The following is a 27,116-nucleotide window of genomic DNA, read 5'->3' as shown; positions in this document are numbered from 1 at the left end:
ATCACCGCCGCCGCCTTGGTAGGCCCTTCCTCGACGACGAACACCATCGTTGTCGCCCCTTTGGTACCCATGCCTTCTTCCGCCGCCGCTATAGGTTGCTGGGGGATCCGTTCTTTCCGATCTAGGGCCTAACGAAAATCACGAAGTAGCGGGCAGGGATCGTGGACGTGGAGTAGGAAAATTGGCAGACGATGACGCCCTGCTCGGCAGAACATTTGATCTCGGACGTTGATTTGGATGGCAGACTATCGGCGCAATATGGACAGTAGGATGTGTTTAAGTTGATTTGATCGGAGGATTCTGGTTATCCCGTGTACAGTTTGTTGTGTGGAGGTTGGGGAATTTATGTTTGCTCTTTTAATAGTAATGTAGATAATGTAGATGTAGATGTTCACTACAATAACTATTTCTGGTTCGCTACAATATTCCTATTCGCTACAGTAGGCCGGTTGGATTTAGTTCTTAAAGTTATGCGCTGATTTAGCTTCAACAAAATTAGTGTAGTGGACTGGCTATGTGCAAGCGATTGTAAGCAGTTGGTTGGCTGTTTGAAACCCACAATCGCGCTGCCTTTTTTTTTTTTGCCATGTTTTTCGACCTGCGGTACTGCTTGATGTGCCGGCCCAGTCGGGCTGCCTCCTGTGTATGCGGCCAATTTGACGCAAAGAGCGGCGACTAGGAGCTCCCGGGGGAGGCGGCGTCGCGGTCTTCGCAGAGGGCAGTGTCACGGGCCCAGAGTCAGACCAGCCCGCCGACGAAGACCTCCAGGCCAGGCCCAAGAAGAGGAAGCGGCTGAACACTCTTCTTCGACCCAGCCATCTGAAAAACTAGATGATACCTCGCGCGTTGCTGCGGAAATTGCAAGAAGGATTATGTTGTGAGAAATAACAAAACCATGAAAAAGAAACACCAATATATATATATATATATATATATATATATATATATATAAAGAAATTTTCTTCCTTCCAATTTTGTTTGCCCAAAAGACAATTTTTTTTCTCTCGATTTTGTCGAGTCATTACACTGATTCAATAAATGATTATCAAGCGGTTCTTATTCGAAGAACCCTTGCCTTTTGTTTAGCTTGAGACTAAATCATCGTGGCTCTAGTATGAATCTAAGGTTTTAATTGAACTGATTCATAGGATCTCAACAAGATAATTTCTATATTACGCATAAAAAAACAAATCCTTTATAGGGAAGAGAAAAGTCAAGAAGCCTCTAATGACCAACATAAGGGAAGGGAAGAAAGAAAGACGCGCCAACTTGAGATTTTTTGGCATTATCATCACAAAGAAGATATTCCGGATTTTTCTTATTTGATATCTTCAAGGCAAATCGACCCAATTCAGTGGCTGATGAAGTTTTGAACCTTTTTTCTAATATTCGTTGAAAATTTTTGTGTTTCTGCTTGAGCCGTACGAGATGAAATTTTCATATACGGCTCTTAGAGGGGGACTCGGGTTAGTTACCTATCTCAATAAAGTATATGATTGGTTTGAGGAACGTCTTGAGATTCAGGCAATTGCAGATGATATAACTAGTAAATATGTTCCTCCCCATGTCAACATATTTTATTGTTTAGGGGGAATTACACTTACTTGTTTTCTAGTACAAGTCGCTACCGGTTTTGCTATGACTTTTTACTACCGACCAACCGTTACAGAGGCTTTTTCCTCGGTTCAATACATAATGACCGAGGCCAACTTTGGTTGGTTAATCCGATCCGTTCATCGATGGTCAGCAAGTATGATGGTTTTAATGATGATCCTGCATGTATTTCGTGTGTATCTCACAGGGGGATTTAAAAAAACCCCGTGAATTAACTTGGGTCACAGGTGTGGTTTTGGCTGTTTTGACTGCATCATTTGGTGTAACTGGTTATTCTTTGCCTTGGGATCAAATTGGCTATTGGGCAGTCAAAATTGTGACAGGTGTACCTGACGCCATTCCGGTAATAGGATCGCCTTTAGTGGAGTTATTACGCGGAAGTGCTAGTGTGGGCCAATCCACTTTGACTCGTTTTTATAGTTTACATACCTTTGTACTGCCTCTGCTTACTGCCGTATTTATGTTAATGCACTTTCCAATGATACGTAAGCAAGGTATTTCGGGTCCTTTATAGGGAAGGCATATCATAGAGAATTATAATTATCATATATCATATCGGGTAGGTTGTGGTATTTCATTGCTACAAGCATGGGTTATTGTAAAATAACACATGTCATTTGGATACTTCTCTTCAACTCCAAAGTATTTTTATACAATACAAATAGTTGAAGTTAATTTTACGAAAGAAAAAAGGCGGATTATGGGAGTGTGTGACTTGAATTATTGATTTGGCCATGCAGATAAAGAATTGGATCTGCCACATTAGAATTCACAACCAAAGGTGTCTCCGCATCCAATCAACATGTAAGTCCCCTACCTAGGAAGGATAGGCTGGTTCACTTGAGGAGAATATCTTCTATGATCATACCGCAACCATGTCATCCATGAACAGGCTCCGTAAGATCCCATAGAGTAGAAATGGAATAAGTCATGTGACATGATCCAGTTCTCTATTTATTACACTTACCTTTTTATTATAGTATGGAAATGCATTCATTTTCTTTGCATCGATTGTGATCCGCAATACTATCGGAGTAAAAGAAGGGATCTAAGGAAGAATGTAGGCTAAACTTTTTGATTTTTTATTAGTAACAAGTAAATATTTTGTTTGGAGGTAAGAAACTTGCGATATTGAGGGGATAAATACCAACTAATCAAGAGACATGAGACAATCCACAAAGCAATTGATCATGATCAAATTTGTAAGCCCACTTGGATATTGAGCATTTACCCATAAGAATAGGATTATTTTCAATGAGTAGTTGTAGGTGCAACTTCGGAAAAGAGAATCTGATAAAGCTTTTCTTGCCTAGAGTCATTGAGTCATTATAACCTTAATTCTATTAAGGATCTTCCGCGGTCTTATTTCTTTCACTCTTGCTCGAGCCGGATGATGATAAATTCTCATGTCCGGTTCCTTTGGGGGATGGATCCTAAAGAGTTCACCTATCCCAATAACAAAGAAACCAGACTTAAATGATCCTGTATTAAGAGCTAAATTAGCTAAAGGGATGGGACATAATTATTACGGGGAACCCGCATGGCCCAACGATCTTTTATATATTTTTCCAGTAGTAATTCTAGGTACTATTGCATGTAATGTAGGTTTAGCGGTTCTCGAGCCATCAATGATTGGTGAACCGGCAGATCCGTTTGCAACTCCTCTGGAAATATTACCCGAGTGGTACTTCTTTCCCGTGTTTCAAATACTCCGTACGGTACCCAATAAGTTATTGGGCGTTCTTTTAATGGTTTCTATGCCAACAGGCTTATTGACAGTACCTTTTCTAGAGAATGTCAATAAATTCCAAAATCCATTTCGCCGCCCAGTAGCTACGACCGTTTTTTTAATCGGTACTGTAGTAGCTCTTTGGTTAGGTATTGGAGCAACATTACCCATTGATAAATCATTAACTTTAGGTCTTTTTTAGATATTTTTTGATTCATTCAACCGTGAAGTACCATAGGTATCTAGGAAATAGTTACTTCCAAGGTTTAACAGATATGGAGATGGCGACTAAAATTTCTTTCTTCTTATGAACAGAATTGGCTTCTTATTTTTAATGGAATGAAATAAATATTCGCGCTTTCTGACACAGAATCCCCTAGAAGGGTTAGGTACATAGGATATGGATAGTCTTTTTCAATGCGATAAAATAAAGCGACATCATGTCTATTTTTCTTTGCTAAAGGGGTATTTCCATGGGTTTGCCTTGGTATCGTGTTCATACTGTCGTATTGAATGATCCGGGTCGATTGCTTGCGGTGCATATAATGCACACAGCTCTAGTTTCTGGTTGGGCTGGCTCAATGGCTTTATACGAATTAGCAGTTTTTGATCCCTCTGATCCTGTTCTGGATCCAATGTGGAGACAAGGTATGTTTGTAATTCCCTTCATGACTCGTTTAGGAATAACGGATTCGTGGGGTGGTTGGAGTATTTCAGGAGGAACTGTAACAAATCCGGGTATTTGGAGTTATGAAGGTGTGGCAGGTACGCATATTGTGTTCTGGCTTGTGTTTCTTGGCAGCGATCTGGCATTGGGTATATTGGGACCTAGAAATATTCTCTGATGAGCGGACGGGAAAACCCTCTTTGGATTTGCCCAAGATCTTTGGAATTCATTTATTTCTTGCAGGGGTGGCTTGCTTTGGCTTTGGGGCATTTCATGTAACGGGTTTGTATGGTCCTGGGATATGGGTATCCGATCCTTATGGACTAACTGGAAAAGTACAAGCTGTAAATCCAGCGTGGGGTGCAGAAGGTTTTGATCCTTTTGTGTGTGTGTGTGTGTGTGTATATATATTTGAACCTTTGATGGTATGATGAGAAGTCAGCAAAATTAGTATATTGTAAGGTATCTCCATATTTGCTTAATTAGAGCACATCAGTAACATGAAAAGAAGAAACATATAGTTTGATAAAAAAATCTCGGTACAATACAATATAATACAATTTGTTTGTTTATTAGAAGTGCATCAGTGTAAAGAAACAAAGAAATTTTAAGCTAAGCCGTGAGCATTTCAGTGTTAATGCGCCCAAACAAGTATTATGTTGGATCGTCCACCTTGCTCAGAATAACTAAAGGCCTGCAAAATGGCATGGCTCATGAGTAGGAAAAAAATAGTCTATTTTACTACACATTATCAATAGGTTGCTAGCCAACATAGACCAATTAAACCAAAGGATGATCAGAACAGGCTATACTTGATCCTCTCAGAAGGCAAACCTTTTAGGCTTAGGATTGTTATCAACACCAGAAAAAATCATGTAGTATAATTCTAACCAAAGAAAAGTGTAATTATTAAATTTGTAAAGTGAAGATATATGTTTAGAGAAAATATCCAAGTGCTTAGCCTTATAGAAGATTGCTTGATTGTTATTACACTTGCATGCTTGAATACTGAACATCAATTACTATTCCTGCAGCTATTTCAAACCAGCAACACATTGGATAAACAATATAAATTAGAGCATCTATCCCCAAACCAGAAAGATATCGGCGCACTTTATGTTGAGTAAATAGGCAATTTCTCGATTAAATTAATCCACGAGTAAATCACTAGCATGGCATTGACACATATGATCGCATACTTATATTTAGTCAAAGTAGCACATACTACGCTAATTGCAGAAAGATCTACGTATAACGCTAGCATGGCTAAAACAGAAAACAGTAGGAGCGGGATAAACGAGTTATACCCTCCAGTAGGCCATGCAGAGGCCGCGGCGTTGGTGGCAGCAGCGGCGTCCTCGGCGGCCTTCTTGTCAGGTTCAGCTTTCTCGGCGGCGGCACGTTCGGCGTCGGTGGACATGGTGATGATGAAGGCGACGCGGACGTAGAGGAAGTAGACGATCGGAAGTGAGCAGTCGCGTAATCGCTGCCCAAAAACCTATTCGCCCCTCACCCCGTACAGGAACCAGAAGGGCGTGGTTTCGGAGACCTGCTCTCCCGTCGACCGTGTACGCGGCGGACGGGATGGAGTCACCGGCGGCAGCAGCAGCAAGGGAACGACGGTGGGCGTGCGCGTGGAGCAGATGTGATCTGTTCGTGGCGGCTAGGGTTAGGAGACACCGCACACTTATATAGGCGCAGCCGCGTGGAGAGACGTGGGCTCGACCTACGTCCGAGTCCGTGACAGCCCACAATCCGACGTCTCAGATCGTGGCCCAGCTGTCAGAAAACTCTCCGTTAGTGACTGGCAAAAATAAGCGCGTAGGTGTAAGCTCGGCTCGGCTCAATCCCTCAATCCCGCAACCCGCGGCGCGTCGTGGCGAGGCGAGGCGCGCGTCGGAGGAGGAGTGCGCGAGGGCCTCTTCTCTTCTCAAGCTCCAATAGCATGTAGAAGAGAAACCCTTATAAGGAGGTCCAACTCCTCTTCCACTTCCGGGGTGGGACTAAACTTCCCACTACACCTAGTGCCATATAACCCACATGGGCCCTTAGAGATTTTTCAGAAATTGCTACATGGGCCTAGAGCCCATCTCAAATTTCAGCAATCCCCCACCAGATCTCGAGGGCCCATTGTGTCCTCTGTTCCAATTACTGTTTCGATATACCAGTGTTTCAGTGAAGACCTGTTAAGGTTGAGCTTCACCTAGAGCAAGTAGCTACACTCCTTCACAACTGAACAATGGACTATGCCTTGAATTGTCAGTTTGGCGTAAAGAAGTTTCACCACATGTCTCACTAGTACTGGGCTGCCGAAGGCTGACCCCTCGGGTGGAGCATATAAGTCACACTCCTGGCCTATTCATGAGCTTACTAGAGATCACCCCAATCTCATAGACTGTGACCAGCAGTCGGACTCATATAGGTGTGTTCCTCCAAAGATCACTCTGTAGGATAGCATCTTGCTTATATAAGCTTCGGAACACATTAAGACAGTAGTCATCCTACCATACAGTATCGAGAGTATTGCATCTCCAACGGAGTGGGTTAGTATAGTTACTCTCCTCAGTTCACCACTGGCTTGTTTTCCCAGGTCCTAATTCACGGGATCTCCGATCACATAGGTTGGGTTACTACCATGGCAACTCATGTGGGTCTCATACCCATCTCCCTCGATGCATTATCTATCACAACACGTGATAGTCCTTTCGTAAAGGGATCTGCCAGATTCTTAGCCGTATGGACATAGTCCAACGCTATCACTCCGGAGTTTCTTAATTCTCTGTCAGCTTTTAATCTCATTCTTATGTGTTTGGTGGACTTCATGTTGTCCTTTGAACTCTTCACCTTGGTGATGACAGTCTGATTGTCACAGTTCATAAGGATAGCCGGAACCGGTTTATCAACCAATGGCAAGTCCATCAAAAGATCTCGAAGCCATCTCGCTTCAACACCAGATGTGTCTAATGCCGTTAATTCTGCTTCCATTGTCGATCTCGTTAAGATCGTTTGCTTGCAAGACTTCTAGGAAACAGCGCCACCTCCAAGAGTAAACATATACCCAGTTGTGGCCTTCATCTCATCAGCATCAGAGATCCAATTTGCATCACTATACCCTTCAAGTACCGACGGGTCTCCGGTATAGTGTAGTCCATAGTTCATAGTACCTTTCAGATAGCGCATGACTCGTTCAACAGCATGCCAATGTACATCACCCGGTTTGGAAACAAACCGGCTCAGTTTGCTCACAACAAACGCGATGTCGGGCCTCGTTGCGCTCGCTAGGTACATCAGTGAACCAATGATTTGAGAGTATCTCAACTGATCTATAGCCGTGCCTTTGGACTTTCGAATCAACACGCTAGGATCATATGGTGTTTGAGATGATGTGCAATCCGAATATCCAAAACGACTCAACACCTTCTCAACATAGTAGGATTGCATAAGTGTAATCCCACCCTCATTATCTCTCAGTAGCTTGATGTTCAAGATAACATCAGCCACACCAAGGTCTTTCATCTCAAAGTTCTGAGACAAAAACGACTTGACCTCCTCAATGACTTTGAGGTTGGTTCCAAATATCAGTATGTCATCAACATACAAGCACAGTATAACTCCTTCGCCCCCACCATGGCGATAGTATACACATTTGTCAGCCTCATTAACAACGAAACCAACAGATGTCAGAGTTGTATTAAACTTATCATGCCATTGCTTAGGTGCTTGCTTCAGGCCATATAAAGATTTCAGCAACCTACACACCTTTCTTTCCTGACCATCTATCACAAAGCCATCTGGCTGTTGCATGTAGATTTCCTCTTTTAGCTCTCCATTCAGAAAAGCCGTCTTAACATCCATCTGGTGGACGAGAAGATCATGCGAGGCTGCCAACGAGAGTAATACTCGAATGGTGGTCAGTCTAGCTACAGGTGAATAAGTGTCGAAGTAATCTTCCTCTTCTTTCTGGTCATAGCCCTTGGCCACAAGCCTAGCCTTGTACTTGTCAATCGTACCATCGGGCCTAAGCTTCTTCTTGAACACCCACTTACATCCTAATGGTTTGCAACCATAGGGACGTTCAGTGATCTCCCATGTCCCGTTAGCCATGATGGAATCCATCTCATTACGGACCGCATCCTTCCAGTAGTCAGCTTCTGAAGAGGCATACGCTTCTGAAATAGAAGTGGGAGTATCATCCACGAGGTACACGAAGAAATCATCACCAAAGGTCTTTGCAGTCCTTTGTCTCTTGCCCCTACCAAGGGTTTCCTCGTCATCCTCCTCAGGATTTTCATCATGTGTTTGTTCATAATATTCCATAGGGATGGCAGGTTCAGGAGTCTCCTCAGATTCCTGTCTAGGAGTGCTTTGCATATCTCTCATAGGAAAAGTATCCTCGAAGAATGTAGCATCCTTAGACTCCATAATTGTACCGACCTTCTGGTCAGGTACCTCAGATTTCACTACTAGAAATCTATAGCCAACGCTGTTCTTAGCGTAGCCCAAATTAACGCAGTCCACAGTCTTGGGTCCAAGCTTACGCTTTTTGGGGATCGGCACATTGACCTTCGCCAGACAGCCCCAAGTGCGCAAGTACGAGAGTGTTGTCCTCCTCTTTGCCCATTTCTCATAGGGAGTGATCTCATTATCCTTTGTCGGAACTTTATTCAGGACATGACATGCCGTCAATATAGCCTCCCCCACCATGCCTTGGATAAACCCGATGTATCTAACATGGCGTTAACCAAATCAGTTAGAGTACGGTTTTTCCGCTCGGCAACCCCGTTTGACTGGGGTGAATAGGGAGGCGTCCTCTCATGAATAATGCCGTGTTCCGCACAGAAGGAATCAAACTCACTCGAGAAGTACTCTCCACCACGATCTGACCGGACTCGTTTAATTTTCTTTTCAAGTTGATTCTCAACTTCTGCCTTATAGATTTTAAAGTAGTGTAGAGCCTCATCTTTAGTATTTAACAGGTACACATAGCAATATCTAGAGGAATCATCTATCAATGTCATGAAGTATTTCTTTCCACCTTTAGTCAACACACCATTCATCTCACAAAGATCAGAATGTATGAGTTCTAATGGTGCCAAGTGTCTCTCCTCCGCGGCCTTGTGAGGCTTGCGAGGTTGCTTAGCTTGCACACATGAAAGGCACTTAGAGCCTTTGGCTAAAGTAAAACTCGGGATTAAATCCAACTTGGCTAGCCGCGTCATAACACCGAAACTAATGTGACAAAGACGTGACTGCCAAACTTCAGATTCATTAACATTCGAATGAACATGGTTCACGACTTTATTACAAAAATCTGCGAGGGAAAGGCGGAACATTCCTCCGCTCTCATAATCTTTTCCAACAAAGATCCATATTTCGTAACAACTAATTTATTAGACTCGAAAACCAACTTAAACCCTTCTCTACATAGAAGGGAGCCACTAACGAGGTTCTTCTTGATGGCGGGGACATGCTGCACGTTCTTCAGCTACACGATCCTTCCCGAAGTAAACTTCAGATCGACCGTGCCAACACCATGAACAGAAGCACTCGCGCCATTCCCCATCAATACGGACCCGTGGCCTGTGACCTGGTAAGAAGTGAACAATGACATGTCAGCACACACATGTACACCTGCACCTGTGTCCACCCACCAATCGGTGGGCTGAAACACTGAAAAAACAGTAAATAAATTACCGTACCCAGGTGCACCATTATCATTGTTGTCCACAATCATGTTGACGGACTTGGAGTCCTGTCCTGACTTCTTGTACTTGTTTGGGCACTTGTTGGCCCAATGTTCAACCGAACCACAAGTGAAGCAGCCCTCGTCCTTCTTGTTCTTCTTGAAGGTCTTCTTACCCTTCTTCTTAAAGTCGGTATTGTGTTGGACACCGTTCTTTCCCTTGGGCTTGTGGGAGTTGAAGTTCTTCTGGTTCACCATGTTGGCGACAGAAGTCCCTTCGGCCCCTTTTCCGTGCGAGTCCTTTGCCCTTGAATTCTGCTCAACACTCAGATGGCCAATGACATCCTCCACAGAGAATTCACGCCTCTGATGTTTCAGAGTGGTGGCAAAGTTCCTCCAGGAATTAGGGAGCTTAGCGATTATGCAGCCCGCGACAAACTTGCCCGGTAACTCGCACTTAAGAAGTTCAAGCTCCTTAACAATGCATATTATCTCATGAGCCTGCTCCAATACAGGACGGTTTTCAACCATCTTGTAATCATGGAACTGCTCTATAATATACATCTCGCTTCCGGCATCGGCTGCCCCGAACTTAGATTCGAGCGCCTCCCACAAGTCCTTGGCGACATGCACATGTAAATATGCGTCGACCAGTTTATCTCCGATCACGCTAAGAACTGCTCCTAGAAACACAACGGTAGCCTCCTTGAACGCCTTCTCCTGTTCAGGAGCAATCGTTCCCGTGGAGACACCATGACCCAGAACACGTTCATACCCGTGAGCCATAACGTGGTCTTAGTCTGCCAACGCTTAAAGTATGTACCGGTAAACTTATCCGGTTTCAGTGCAGCGGCAAAGCCACTTGCCGAAAAATTCCTACACATAATAGGTTTTTGGATTGTCGAGTAAATAGGCAATTTCTCGATTAAATTAATCCACGAGTAAATCACTAGCATGGCATTGACACATATGATCGCATACTTATATTTAGTCAAAGTAGCACATACTACGCTAATTGCAGAAAGATCTACGTATAACGCTAGCATGGCTAAAACAGAAAACAGTAGGAGCGGGATAAACGAGTTATACCCTCCAGTAGGCCATGCAGAGGCCGCGGCGTTGGTGGCAGCAGCGGCGTCCTCGGCGGCCTTCTTGTCAGGTTCAGCTTTCTCGGCGGCGGCACGTTCGGCGTCGGTGGACATGGTGATGATGAAGGCGACGCGGACGTAGAGGAAGTAGACGATAGGAAGTGAGCAGTCGCGTAATCGCTGCCAAAAACCTATTCGCCCCTCACCCCGTACAGGAACCAGAAGGGCGTGGTTTCGGAGACCTGCTCTCCCGTCGACCGTGTACGCAGCGGACGGGATGGAGTCATCGGCGGCAGCAGCAGCAAGGGAACGACGGTGGGCGTGCGCGTGGAGCAGATGTGATCTGTTCGTGGCGGCTAGGGTTAGGAGACACCGCACACTTATATAGGCGCAACCGCGTGGAGAGACGTGAGCTCGACCCACGTCCGAGTCCGTGACAGCCCACAATCCGACGTCTCAGATCGTGGCCCAGCTGTCAGAAAACTCTCCGTTAGTGACTGGCAAAAATAAGCGCGTAGGTGTAAGCTCGGCTCGGCTCAATCCCTCAATCCCGCAACCCGCGGCGCGTCGTGGCGAGGCGAGGCGGCGGAGGAGTGCGCGAGGGCCTCTTCTCTTCTCAAGCTCCAATAGCATGTAGAAGAGAAACCCTTATAAGGTCCAACTCCTCTTCCACTTCCGGGGTGGGACTAAACTTCCCACTACACCTAGTGCCATATAACCCACATGGGCCCTTAAAGATTTTTCAGAAATTGCTACATGGGCCTAGAGCCCATCTCAAATTTCAGCACTTAACATCCCATGCCCCAAGGAGGGAGTATTCATGAGACATGAATGTAAACTGAGGGTGGCATTGAGCTGAACAAACACCGACACCATAAGGAACGTGTAAACTGTAATGTATCAACCATTTGAGGGAACAACCAACTTACCTTTAAAAATCTAGAAATATATCATTTGATTATGGGCTATACTATTACATATCTGAAGGGAATATGCATGAAAGAGAAAATAGATACGTTAATGAGATGAATTGGAGTATGAAACTATATGGCTTTTATTAGTTAATATTTACTTGGCATGGGCGAATTTCATAAAACAAAAATGAATGCAACTAGCAAAGCCCGCGCGGCACGCTGCGCCCATTGATATGGTGTACAAATTATGTTTACTATTTAAAGTAAGTTTTGAGAATCCTGTATGTAAAAATATGGATGTATTAAGATAACCTAGAAAGAGGCATATTTGTTGCCATCATGCATCCTGCATGTGGATAAACAGGGAAATACATGTTGATACATCTTTGATACGGTTCAGCATTCTTGTCGTACGTGGCGCGTTCTACAAAGCAAAGGGTATGCGATGATGCTGTTACAATAAGAAGCTGCCCGGATGATCATACTTTCAATAGAGCACACATTTGTATTCTCGAGCGGTCAGTACATGCATGCATTGTACATGCTGGCCCATCAAAATCATTACATTACGACACTATATAACACACCAACCATCATCTATAGGCGTAACACACCAACCATCATCTATAGGTGTAGGATAACTTCTTTGTAGACTACATTTCTTGTCTGAGAAGCTGGACATCCACGATCATCCTCAATCAGGAACTTGAGACCACCACGCGAAGTAACACGCGACACTGCAACATACAATGGCCCGTGCGAAAATACATGCTCTTGTAAATACACGCACACCTTAGATAACTTACTTGCAGCAGATAGGTCGGACGAAATATTAAATTGTAAAGAAAGCAGACACATGCACGTTTACATCAGCCTACACAACTGCATGCACGCACTGTCTAATCACTGGAAAGCCAGCTCGAAGGAACTGCTAATCCCTCGACAAAGCACCCACCAAACATATTTTTGTCACAAGAAATAGTATAATGCAATCCACTGAAAGAGTGCCCGGCCATACACATGCACGCAGTCACAACAACCTACTCCCTCCGTTTCTAAATATTTGTCTTTCTAAAGATTTCAAATAGTCACCGCATACGGATGTATATAGACATATTTTAAAATGTAGATTCACTCATTTTGTTCCGTATATAGTCATCATTTGAAACCAGAGAAATATTTAGGAACGAAGGGAGTGAGTACACAGCTGCATGCATGCACTCACTCACAGATCACGGTAGCATTTTTCTAAACAAATGTTGTCGCGTCAACTCACCGGCAACAAAATCAACAGGACGCTTTCCTAAACGAATCTGTCGGCGCCGACGGCGCAATTCACCAGCGGGCGAACTCTGAGCTCTAGCCCCTGCAGAAATGCGACCAAACAAACACCTAATCATACATCGAATACGCCAGACAGATTAACAAAATGCCACCGGTTAAGCCAAACACACTAGCAGATGCGGAGCCAGCGGGATGAAAACCATCCAGACGACCACCATGCAATAACTGATCATCGGGTAGGCGGCCACCAATAGCACCCTCCGCCATGGGCCTCATCTACGACCAACAACAGCCCCACGGCTTCCAGGAGGACGGCCCGGACGGCGAAGGCCGCTTCGGCCAAAACTCCTGCGAGCCATTAATCCAAGAACCAGTAGTGGGTGAAGACCAGAACCTGAAACACGAAGGAAAACCACTGGGAGAATCACGTATATATAAGGATCAGATACGTGGAGAGAAACAGCGGGAGACAACCAGAACCAGCGGCACCGCCAAACAACCAGAGCGGCGTCCAGAAAACACGAACACAGCGGCACCGCCAGAAAATTCTACACCAGCGCACGTGGCAACCTCTGTAAAAAAATGGAAGACGTGCCGCTGCCATCGCAAGCCAGCACACAGAAAAGCAAATGACATGCACTCATGCAGCCCCATATCAGGAAACGTTCAAGAGATCAGGGCTTTAAAAAAAGAGATAAAACCTACCATGGATGGCCACGTCCACAATACGGGGGCAGTTAGCTCCAGGCCCACCACATGCACCTCCATGTACGTAGTCAAATTAGAATCAGATGCATGTCGTACGTCAAACAGGCTAGATAGCAACTGAAATCGCCATGCACCCCCAGATCTCGTACCCAACCATATCCCAAACAAATAGCACGTGGCAGCACATGATTAACCAGTTTTAGGCTGCAAAAGAACTCAAAAAATCCACAAAAGTGAAACGGTTCTAGATCTAGAGATTCTAACTGCCCGTGCGTTGCCACGGCTTCTTGTGCTTTTTGTCATCTCATATAGTGTAGACATAAGGCATGTCAAAGATCATACAAATATATAAAATATAGACATGTAATATTCCAAAAACAATAAATTTGATTTTCACTTGAAATGTACTCATAGAATAATATAGTTAGACATGGCATACCCATACAACAAGCATCTATTTGTACTCCCTATGATCCATAATAAGTGTCCTGGTTTTAGTTCAAACCTTATTATAGATCGGAGGGAGTATTAACTAAGATCTACTTGAAGCGCTCAGAACGGAGGATGTTTTTGACGAAGCATAATCAATGTTGCATTTTCATTGATATGAGGATAGAGAAAACCAAGTACAACTGGCTACAGGAAAAGGAGAACAGCAAAAGACCAGCTATAGCGGCATGGCAACAACGCCGAATAAAAGGATTATACATTAGAGATAAAGAGCGCTTGCCCCTCTGCTAGGGTTGCTGGCTGACAGGTTTTGCATTTTTCCTGAAATAAGTATGAGATAAAAATAGTAGACTGATTGTTTTGGCATTTTTTTTACAGTAGCAATGTCAAACTTGGATAGATGAATATCCTTCATCTTTTAATGGCGAAACTTAAATCTGGAACTTTTCAAGTTGCCAGTGCTCCACAAAAACATCCATGATAGTATGAGCACTCTGGGTCAGCTCAATGCATACAAACAAGCATAACCATGGTTGTGGAAATACCAACTGCTCATTTTTATGCTTTTTAATCAAGCTATCAGATAGACTATAGACTTAAATGGGTAACGATTAATAATTTTAAACTGCATATATTTTGTTTTCTTTGCCCCTTGTTTTACACATAATCCTTGCAGACAAAACCACAACATCAGAACTTCATTTACATTCAATCTTTGCAGACAATATCAGCCGATTGCAAAGACCAAAGGAACACCATTATGATAATCAAGACTGTTCAATTAGTAAGGCTCGGAGAACAATTTATAAGTGCACCAAGTAAAGAACAACATCGGCGGGACTCCATTGGCAGCATAGGACAGTCCAACACGTGCAAAATCATACTGCATTACTACGCAAAACTATAGGGAAGCACAATATTTTCTATTTAGTTCATGTTTTAATTCTATTTGGACACATAGAAAATCTAAACCGACGCAAAATTCTACATTTAATCCTGCAAGACTTGCACGAGATTAGATTATCTACCAGATTACATTTACCCAGCTTTCCTAGAGTAAAGTGTCCCTTCTCTTGTGCGGAACTGGTGTTTATGTATGTATGTGTCCAGTTCAGCAGAAATAGGAAAAAAACATGACAACAGAATATATAAAGATGGAAATGAATACCTTGCTACCAAAATAATACTATTAAGTGCCTAAGCAAACTGATGCTTATTTTCAGTTCCTGTTTAATTATTTTCAAACACAAAAGAGTTCTAAAACTGAATCAAAATTGCACGTTTAATACTGTAAGACTTGATCCAGATCAAATCACGTACCATAAAAAGATTACATTTGCCCAACTTTCCTAGACTCTGGAGTGATGGGTCCTTGTCTTCTGCGTAAATTTTCATACCGTATGTATGTGTCCAATTTGGCTACAAAGAATAATTTACTTCGAATTAATTTGCATTAACGTACATTGAATAGAAACAATAGGAAATAGGTGAAGATGGCGAAAAATAAAATTCTGATATTGTGCATTAAGAGATCATCAACAGTATAGAAGGAAAAAGCGGTCAATTAAATATCATCCAACCTCAGTATGATACCATATTCCGTAGCAGTTTGCGGTTATATCATCAACAGTGACTATTGGAAGCATCTTACAAATGTAGGGAAGTTCTTGAAACAATTTCTGGCTTTGTATGTGGTTTTACATATTAAGAAAATTGTTTTTTCTTGCAACATAATCTCTTCCTCTTCTTAAGACCATGTTATAGAATACGAGCACACAAGACAACAATACAAGCAAAGTAGTAGAATAGTATCATCAAGTCAGGCCATTCCAAGAGTAAGGGCAATGCAAAGGCACAAACAATGTATGTAGTTTCAATAATGACCAATCTACCAAGCACATACTTAACCAATCTAGATCGACAGATAATCGTACTCGAATGAAAAAAAATGTCATGTGAAAGGTGATACCATTTGATGTTACCACATGCTCTTTTGGATCCAATGTTTTTATGGTACTGGCCTTGGAAAGCATTATAGCTAATTGGGTGGATGATTCACATATGAACATATCAGCTGACTGTTTGACAACAATTGTTAAGATTACAAGCTCAGTTACAAATTTTCAGCAAGACCTATATCCACATAGCTGCTCGAGAAAATACATACATTTTCCCCAATATTAGATATGTGTTTTGTATACTGTGACAGGTAATGATCAACTGCTTCTGAGCCTTTAGACTGTGATTCATAAAATAAAGAAAATTAGTTACTGCTATCATATCAGGAAATAAAGATTTCACATAGGCTGCAACTTCAATTGTTTGAGAAACTGATAATCCTAGGATAGTTTTAGGAGTCTATGAAGGTTGGTGTGGTAATCCTAATCTGCACAATGGGTAATGCCAGTAAAAGATAGATCGATTGGACTCACATAAGCTGGCACATAGTTTACTATGATTAATCACTCTGTGATTTCTTTTTCGAAAAGGGGTTTTACCCCAGCCTCTGCATCAGAAAGATGCATACGACTCATATTATTAATAAAAACCAGCAACTAGTCTTCAAGTCTCGAAGTATGAAAAAAAACAAAACGCTCATAAGAGCTAAACAGAAAAGCCACAACCGGCTGGCAAAAAAAATAGGAGCACTACATGCCTATCCTATTACATGTCTTCCATCCAAACCGTTTGAAAATATCCCGAGCTACCATCTCCCATCGGGTAGACGCAGTAACCAAACGCTCCCTGGCCTCCGTCAGAGTGAGTAGCGACCACATACGGATCAACGCTGTGGCCCTGAAGATAACCTGTAAAAAATGAATGTTCGTTGATCTGTTAAAAACCAAATCATTTCTGCAGTTCCAGACTGCCCATAATAAAGCACAGACGCCAACGCGAATGCGCCTTGCTGTATCGGAGTCAACCCCATCAAGCCACGTTCCAAATAACATGTTGATGGACGTAGGCGGATTAATATTAAAAGCAATATGAATCAACCACCATAGAATCTTAGCGAGCGAACAATCAAGAAAGAGGTGTTTGATAGTTTCGTTATGGTGACAAAAACTACATCTAGCAGAACCCACCCAATTGCGTTTTGCCAGATTATCCTTAGTCAAAATAACTTGTTTATGCACGAACCACATAAACACTTTGATTCGCAAAGGTACCTTTACTTTCCAAACGTGCTTCGAGGAAGGAATGACACTAGAGTTTATGACGTCCAGATACATGGATTTGACCGAGAACACGCCGTTCTTAGTTAGTTTCCAATACAACTGATCTGGCTGCTGAAACAACTGGACATCCATCAAACGTCTTACAAGATGAAGCCAGGCCTCCCAACGATTTCCAACTAGCGTCCTACGAAAACTAATATTGAGGGGAGTGGATTGTAGAACGGTTGCAACGTAAGCTTCTCTACGTTGAACAACGTTGTACAGAGAAGGATATTGAAGTGCAAGGGGAGTCCCCCCAAGCCACGTATCCTCCCAGAACCTCATATTAGCTCCATTTCCGACTAAGAACCTTGTCCTGTTGAAAAAGAGTGGCTTGACTCTCATCAATCCTTTCCAAAATGGTGAGTCAGTCGGCCTCACTGTCACCTGGGCCAAGGTTTTAGACTGAAGATACTTATTTCGCAAAATCTGAGCCCAAGTAGCCTCCGTCTCGGACGAAAGTTTAAACAGCCACTTGCTAAGGAGACATCTGTTTTTGACTTCCAGATTTTCAATACCTAGACCCCCTTGGTCCTTCGGCCTACAGATTATATCCCATTTAGCAAGCCTATACTTTCGTTTAAGCTCATCACTCTGCCAAAAGAATCAAGATCGATAGAAGTCTAGCCTCTTCCTGACACCCACTGGGACTTCGAAAAAGGATAGAAGAAACATAGGCATACTGGTGAGGACCGAATTAATCAAAATTAATCGCCCTCCATATGGCATGAGCTTACCTTTCCAACAGCTCAGTTTCTTCTCGAAACGATCCTCGATGCATTTCCACTCTTTGCTAGTCAGCTTACGATGATGGATGGGTATACCTAAATACGTGAACGGTAACGTGCCCAACTCACATCCGAACAATTGTTTATACGCCTCCTGGTCATCATTAGCTCTTCCAAAACAGAACAATTCGCTCTTGTGGAAGTTAATTTTGAGCTCGGACAATTGTTCAAATAAGCATAACATAAGCTTTATGTTTCTCGCTTCCGCCAAGTCGTGCTCCATGAAGATGATAGTATCATCAGCATACTGAAGGATGGAGATACCGCCATCAACTAAATGCGGAACCAGGCCACCACCTGCCCCGCATCCTTAGCCTGTCCTATTTAAATAGTCAGCATATCAACCACTATGTTGAATAGGATCGGTGACATGGGATCTCCTTGCCTTAACCCTTTGTGAGTCTGGAAATAGTGACCTATATCGTCATTCACTTTAATCCCAACACTCCCTTTTTGCGTAAAGGATTCAATCTGGTTTCTCCAGGCCGTGTCAAATCCTTTCATACGCAGAGCCTGTTGAAGGAAAGGCCATTTAACTTTACCGTATGCTTTTTCAAAATCCACTTTAAAAACAACGCCATCTAGTTTTTTTGAGTGAATCTCATGGAGCGTTTCATGCAAGACGACAACCCCTTCAAGGATATTTTTATCTGGCATGAAAGCAGTCTGGGACAGTTGCACAACTGAATGCGCAATCTGTGTAAGTCTGTTCGTCCCAACCTTGGTGAATATTTTGAAACTAACATTAAGCAGACATATAGGCCTGAACTGCTCAATGCGAACGGCCTCTGTCTTCTTAGGAAGAAGATTTATCGTTCCAAAATTCAGCTTAAACAAATGAAGCTGACCATTAAAAACTGATGAAACATCGGCATCAGGTCTCCCTTAATGAAGTGCCAACACTTTTTATAAAACTCCGCCAGAAATCCATCCGGTCCTGGAGCCTTATTATTTTCCATTTGTGTGATGGCCTCAAACACCTCTTTCTCCGTAAAGGGAGCAGTCAAAATCTCATTCTCGACAGTCTCAAGTTGAGGAACATCCTCAACCCTTGACTCGTCCAAAGACACAAAATTCTCTTCTGGAGGTCCAAACAACTGCTTATAATAGTTGGTAATGTAAACTTTCAGGTTCTCTTGACCAACTATCGTTCCTTCGTCTTGTTCTAATTGGAAAATTCTCTTCTTACGATGCTTCCCATTAGCAATCATGTGAAAGAATTGAGTATTATCCTCGCCTTGGACGATTTTGTGAACCTTAGCGCGCAATGCCCACTTCAATTCCTCCTCACGGAGAAGCTCTTTCAGCCGCAACTCAGCCTCCATCTTAGTTTCCAACTCACTGGTACCTAAGATAGAAGTTTCAGCTTTTACTTCAAGGGTCTGGATAAGTAGAAGGAGTCGCTCCTTCTCTGCCTTATATATCCCATGCGTATGCTTTGCCCATCCACGAAGGAACCTTCGAAGATGACGAATCTTGCATTGCCATTTCTCAATGGGTGACCTTCCTCCTGAGTCTTTAGCCCACTCTCTAGCTAACAACTCGAGGAAACCTTCTCTTTCAAACCAAGCAAGTTCAAATGAGAAAATATTCTTGTTACCCACATGAGTTTGAGCTCCCGAGTCAACTAGTAGCGGCGTGTGATCCGAGATCCCTCGAGTCAACGCCTGCACTGTTACCAGGGGAAACTTCTGTTCCCATTCGACACTAGCTAAAACCCGGTCAAGCTTCTCAAAAGTCGGTACCGGTAACGAGTTAGCCCAAGTGAATTTCCTACCCGAGAGCTCTATCTCTCTGAGATCCAAGCTTTCAATGATAGTATTGAACATAAACGACCATCTGCCGTCAAAATTCTCATTATTCTTTTCCTCCCTTCTTCGAATAATGTTGAAATCACCCCCCACTAAAATAGGGAGCTGCTCATTACCACAGACACGGACTAGATCGTCCAAGAAATCTGGCTTGAGTGCTGGTTGCGCGGCTCCGTAAACCGTGACCAAAGCCCAATCAAATCCATCGGCCTTAGTTCTGACCCGAACTTTACCGCAAACTTTTCCAAAACTACACTTCGAACTTCCAAAGTTTCACACTTAACCCCAAGTAAAATCCCACCAGATCTTCCTCGAGGGGGGAGGCAATGCCAGTCGAAATCTACCCCCAGATAAAGTACTAAGAAAATGTGGAGTGAAGTTGCCTCTTCCAGTTTCAGACAGAGCAATAAAGTCCAAATGATGTTCAAGAGAAGCATCCGCTAGAAACCTTCTTTTAGCCAAGTCTTTAAGACCTCTACTATTCCAGAAAATGCCTCTCATATTTCATCATGAAATTTTTTAGAGGTACGGATCATAGCACTTCTACGCACAGCCGAAATCGGATAAACCTTCCGTTTCCAAGTTCGTTTAGGCTTAATGCGATCATCAGATCGGACACCACACTCGGGCTCTGCCGCAATCACCAAAGACTCATCTACATGGTTAGAGATCTTAGGGTAGGCATACCCCTCCTCCTCCTCCGTCTCCGGTACCGCAGGGTCAAGATCGGCACACAAACCATCAAGAACCCTAACCCCAAGCGCATCAATCTCCGACTCATTCATAGGCTTAACGACAGCTATGTGACGAATCATTTCTAACGCTCGTTCAGCTTCCAAATCAAGAATGTCATTAACAGACCTAGATATCTCTATATCATTATTACCAAGTGATACTCCTAGTTGGTTTGCATTGTGAACAATCTCATCATTGATAAAATGCAAAATTGAATTCGAATTAATAACAGACATACCAGTGGAGATCTCGACGTCACGCAGCTTGGCCGCCCTCATAGCACACCTCAGCTGCATGTCATCAACGTCCGGCTGCTCCTGCAGCCTCCCGCTGATCCGCCTCCCCTCAGAGACAGGATCCGGGATCCCACCAAAGGCGACGACCTCCTCGCGCGAAGCTCTGCTAGGGGAAAGGCCTCCTGCCCGTCCCCCAATAGCGGTGACCTCGGCCGGGACGACCGGCGCAGCACCACAGGACGACGCCAACTCCCGCGGCCTGTCCACGGAAGTCCCACCGACAGCCGAGACCGGCGAGACCAGCCTAGGGCGATCCGGGGAGTGTGGTGATACGGCCACTCCACCTGACCCGCCCTCCGAGGCCGAACGCGTCCTGACCAGAGGGGATACGGCGGCCTCCTGCACACCCACCCCTCCACAAGCAGCCGGCCTCAAGGGAGGGAACGCCGAGCTCGCCCTTGGCGCCGACGGTGACGGCAACTCAGAGCGCCGGGCCTCCTGCCCGACACCTCCAACCGAAACCACCGTCGCAGCCACCTCCACCGTAGCCGGAGGAAAGGTAAGAGAAGAGGGGGGTGCCTCCTGCCCCTCGGCACCTCCCACCTCAACAGGACTCACCACAGGGCTCACGGTATCAACTCGGTCACCCCAAAGCCTAGGCGGAGCCGAGAACGCCCCCAAGGAACCAAGCTGCAAGGTGCTCGTCGGGACCGCACCAATTGACCCAACAGGAGTAGTGTCACCAGAATCAGACGGACCAGAAGGCCCCTTGGCCTTATCATCATCACTCTTAGCAGTATCATCCAGGTTCCCCAGAGCACCTCCTCCCTCAGAGGTGTCCATGGGGTTATCATCCTCAAACTCACTGAAAAGGTTAGGATCCTCATACTCAACATCCAACTGATACAGAACGCCTTCATATGTCCAAGGCACCACGTCTGGCAGGAACTCAATGTTAGCAACGCTGACAAGTAGACGCGCCACCCCGTGAGCACGTGTGAACTGCATATCCACCTGCCCAGTCTTGCCAATCAACGAACCCAGGCTCCACGTCACCAAAAAGCTGTCCAGTGGCTCAAATGGCGCCCCAGAGAAACGACCCCAAATCTGAGTTAACGGCATGCCCTGCGGCTCCTTCTTTTTCCACTCATCAAACTGCAACACAAAACTAGTGCCCGTGACCCTGCTCATACCGAACTTGAGGATTCTCAACTGATCCTCCTTAGACGGGAAATCTACTTTATAAGTTGTATCTGTGAGCTTGAGCAACGACCACTGAAAATTACCCGGAGCGAGCTCCCTCAACTGCTTAATGATCTGCGCCTCGGTCAACGGTCCATGAACCACCTTCACCACACCGGGGAAGGAGGTCTCCACCGCGGGTGTCAAGGGTTCCACACTGGGAGACTCGAAAAACATCAACTCCGAGCAGCAAACCCCGTATATCTGAACGGAAGGTTTAGGCCCCAACATAAGAGGACACTCGACAGCTGAATGTTTAGGTTTCCGGCACAAGTCACATAACTCCGCAGTGCATTCAACCATAAAGTGTCCCGGTTCACCACAACGGAAACAGGTTAGCTTCTTCTTTTTAGCCGCCCACTTGGACACCTTGTCAACCTCGGACTTCTCCGTACCTTGCTCAAAAACAGAGTCTCCAGTTTGCATGGGCTCCGGCAACGTGACTGCAGCCAGTGCCTGAACCGTCTCCACCGCCACCTGCGGTAAAGCCGATCCACCGTCAGCCACCTCCGGCTCGGCAGAAGTCTTCGGGTGCTTTGGCGGAAAGTGACGCCGGTTCCCGCCCCGACCTCCGCGGAAACGACCCCGGAAAGAGCGGTTATTAGGGCCAGCCGCACCCTCCACAAAGTTGCTAGGCGGCCCTTGAAAACCCTGGTTGGCATTGCCTTTGTCCACCCAAGCATAGCCACGGCCACCTCCGGTAAACGAAGAGCCCCGATGCAGACCAGAACCATAAGCATCATATCCATCATCGCCCCACTGGCCATGCGGAGGGTTACGATCATCGCCCGCAGATGCACCCGCCCCGCGGCCGATCGAGCCTTGGCCCGAGGCACCGCTACCACCCGCCATCTGCCTCGGCCACGGCCGTTGGGGCGGCGGCGGCTCGGCCCTAGGTGGCGGCGGCGTGGCTGCCCTAGGCTGGAGTTGTGGAGGCGCTATTGGGGAACGTAGTAATTGCAAAAAAATTCCTACGCACACGCAAGATCATGGTGATGCATAGCAACGATAGGGGAGAGTGTTGTCCACGTACCCTCGTAGACCGAAAGCGGAAGCGTTAACACAACGCGATTGATGTGGTCGTACGTCTTCACGATCCGACCGATCAAGTACCGAACGCACGGCACCTCCGAGTTCAGCACACGTTCAGCTCGATGACGTCCCTCGAACTCCGATCCAGCCGAGTGTTGAGGGAGAGTTTCGTCAACACGACGGCGTGGTGACGATGATGATGTTCTACCGACGCAGGGCTTCGCCTAAGCACCGCTACGATATTATCGAGGTGTAATATGGTGGAGGGGGGCACCACACACGGCTAAGAGATCAATAGATCAATTGTTGTGTCTTTGGGGTGCCCCCCTGCCCCCGTATATAAAGGAGCAAGGGGGAAGTGCGGCCAGCCTTGGGGCGCGCCAGGAGGAGTCCTACTCCCACCGGGAGTAGGACTCCCCCCTTTTCCTAGTTGGATTAGGACTTGGGAGGGGGGAAAGAGAAGAGGGAGAAGAAGGAAGGGGGGCGCCGCCCCCTTCTCCTTGTCCTATTCGGACTAGGGGGGAGGGGCGCGCGGCCCAGCCCTAGCCGCCTCTCCTCTCTTCCACCTAGGCCCACTAAGGCCCATTATGTTGCCGGGGGGTTCCGGTAACCTCCCGGTACTCCGGTAAAATCCCGATTTCACCCGGAACACTTCCGATATCCAAACATAGGCTTCCAATATATCAATCTTTATGTCTCGACCATTTCGAGACTCCTCGTCATGTCTCTGATCTCATCCGGGACTCCGAACTCCTTCGGTACATCAAAACACATAAACTCATAATATAACCGTCGTCTAACGTTAAGCGTGCGGACCCTACGGGTTTGAGAACTATGTAGACATGACCGAGACACCTCTCCGGTCAATAACCAATAGCGGGACCTGGATGCCCATATTGGCTCCCACATATTCTACGAAGATCTTTATCGGTCAGACCGCATAACAACATACGTTGTTCCCTTTGTCATCGGTATGTTACTTGCCCGAGATTCGATCGTCGGTATCTCGATACCTAGTTCAATCTCGTTACCGGCAAGTCTCTTTACTCGTTCCGTAATACATCATCCCGCAACTAACTTATTAGTCACAATGCTTGCAAGGCTTATAGTGATGTGCATTACCGAGTGGGCCCAGAGATACCTCTCCGACAATCGGAGTGACAAATCCTAATCTCGAAATACGCTAACCCAACAAGTACCTTTGGAGACACCTGTAGAGCACCTTTATAATCACCCAGTTACGTTGTGACGTTTGGTAGCACACAAAGTGTTCCTCCGGTAAACGGGAGTTGCATAATCTCATAGTCATAGGAACATGTATAAGTCATGAAGAAAGCAATAGCAACATACTAAACGATCGGGTGCTAAGTTAACGAAATGGGTCAAGTCAATCACGTCATTCTCCTAATGAGGTGATCCCGTTAATCAAATGACAACTCATGTCTATGGCTAGGAAACATAACCATCTTTGATTAACGAGCTAGTCAAGTAGAGGCATACTAGTGACACTTTGTTTGTCTATGTATTCACACAAGTATTATGTTTCCGGTTAATACAATTCTAGCATGAATAATAAACATTTATCATGATATGAGGAAATAAATAATAACTTTATTATTGCCTCTAGGGCATATTTACTTCAGGCGCAGCCCTTAGCGGTTGGGGAAGGGCCGCCCTAGCCGGAGGCCGAGGAGGCGCCGCCGGAGGCGCCGCCGGAGGCGGCGGCGGAACCACCAGAGACGAAGGCGCCACCCGAGGCGGCGGCGGAGCCCCCCGAGGTGGAGGCGCCGCCCGCGCGGGAGCCGGCGCAGTAGCAGCCGCAGCCTGAGCAGCGGAGACCCCCGCGGCCTCGGTCAGGTTCCTCACCACCGGCGCGACCCGCGACGGAGGTGGTTTTGGCGGCATCGCAGCCGGACAAAGTCCAGGTGGCAGGCGGCGGCCAACGCCGGCGATCCCCGGAGCAAGACGACGCAAGGACGCGGACGGAAAACCAGGCCTCCCGCGGCGGCGAACCCTAGCATGAACGGGGTGAGAGGAGGAGGGAGAACGTGCATGCGAGGGCGACCGACCCGAGGCCACCACATGCACGTCGCCCACACCCACCTCAATGCAGGCCTGGCCAGCCCCCTGGGCCTCTAGCCTAGTACTAGCCAAACCCACATCGCCATCGCTCGCTTGCGGCCCAACTATGCCCAAAAGCGAATTCAAACGTGCCGATCTGGCCGCCCGAATATCACGCGTACCGGTCACCACCGGCAATTGCTGCGACACCATCCGACCACCCTTCTTCTTTCTCCTAGTCACTCTCGTCCAGCACTCGGGACGAAAAAAGTCGGACAAGGTGATAGCCGGCGGCCCCTCCTTCGGCAACGAACACTCCATGGTTTCACTTTCGACTTCTGCGAAGGAACCGAAGTACCGAGCGATAACGATTTCTTGCAACTCACCACAGGTTTAGTCACAGGGATAGATGTTACCAAGCCACTCGTAGATGGCGGCCGAACTGTCGGTTCCGACAGATCCTCATCGTCTTCATCGTCATCAGCAAGAATCCAGAAACGTTCCCCAAACCGCTGCGAAGGCTTTGGTCCATCGTTGTCCTCCGTAAGATCAACTACGACAGTTTGTTCTTCGCACTCCATGGGGACCTGCACACATTCTTGATTTCGTCAACCTTGAAGCAATGATCTTTCTTGGAATTCTTCGAGTCCTGCATATGAAATAAGATTTAGAATTCTGACAGGATTTGTAAAATTAGGGGCAAGCCAGGCAAAGGATAATTGGTTTTGTGAAGGTGACAAGAATTAATGAGACAATTTTGATAGTGCACTAACATGAGGTAGATATATGTATATAACTGGTTGGAAAAGATAAGCTATGAAACAGTCCACAGTAGACATGTTTCTGAAACCACGAAACAGTAGCAATCACAAAGGCGACAATTAAATATTAATTTAATGTTGAACTCAATGTAAATTCTCATCAACCGCAGACATATGAATACCTCGCATCACTTTATTTGTTTGCAAAGTAGAAAGTTTGAGCAGTTAAACACTTCCAACTTTATATGACAAAGTTCATGTTTCTACTGTGGCCGTTCACATTTTCTCACATGAAGATGCATTCAGCAATAATTTGCAATAATTTTGATATCCAGATAACAAAGATATGTCAATTTTTTTCACAAAACAAATATTTCTCGCTTTCTCAATTGTAACTACATTTACACATGTAGCAGAAAAAGTGGGAGAAATACTGAAGCTACTACAGTACAAGGATATTAGTGGTAGCACCGGCGAAGCTCTCAGTAGGGCGAGGCAGGGTGTCCGCCCAACCTTTATTTCCGGCAAACACGCTCGATCGAAGGATGACAGGTGCAATAAGTCACTGAAAGGAAGAGTTCTCTTTGATGTTGGGCCGTGACTTGTGAGAAGGCTCCTTATTTGGGTCATGCCCTTGCCTGATGGCTGCACATATGACACACACACACACACACACACACACACACGACGTACCGAACCAGTCATCACGAAGGTACGAACAGGAGCAGCAGAACACAAACCACGAGCCCAGGCCATGCCACGCGCGAACCCCAACGGGCTAGAAGTTAGCAGTTGGTGTCGGAGGCCAAAGTGGACGGTGGAGATGCACTCCCAGCGTGTTTGCCAATATTTGGGAAGGGGAATGGGAGTTTAGAGTAGGGAGTTGTATCGAGATTAGACATGGGATGAGGCATTTTATTCCTAATCCTCTGTTTGGCGCGTGATAGGAATTATGTGTGAGAACTGAGGACAAATTGTATTTCCTTGTTTGGTTTATGGGAATTGGCGAGGGACTAGATAAAGAAAGTTAACATAAGTTACGATAAGCAGTTAAGATCGACTCACTAAAACAATTCCCTCCCAACTCCCACCCCC

General features: G+C 45.5%; 1 long non-coding RNA gene across 1 annotated transcript; it reads right to left on the bottom strand.

The window, feature by feature from the left end:
• Positions 1-14,434: 14,434 nt before the first annotated feature.
• Positions 14,435-16,404, bottom strand: LOC123167475 (uncharacterized). Its single transcript, XR_006483934.1, has 3 exons — positions 16,107-16,404; positions 15,458-15,556; positions 14,435-14,458 (listed from the first exon to the last, which is right to left on the bottom strand). It is a non-coding gene; the product is annotated as an uncharacterized lncRNA (long non-coding RNA).
• Between the last annotated feature and the right edge of the window lie 10,712 nt (positions 16,405-27,116).

The sequence above is a fragment of the Triticum aestivum genome, chromosome 1D, assembly GCF_018294505.1.
Source record: "Triticum aestivum cultivar Chinese Spring chromosome 1D, IWGSC CS RefSeq v2.1, whole genome shotgun sequence".
Lineage (NCBI taxonomy): Eukaryota > Viridiplantae > Streptophyta > Magnoliopsida > Poales > Poaceae > Triticum > Triticum aestivum.
The sequence above is the reverse complement of the archived record's forward strand: the minus strand, read 5'-3'. Positions and strand labels throughout refer to the sequence as shown.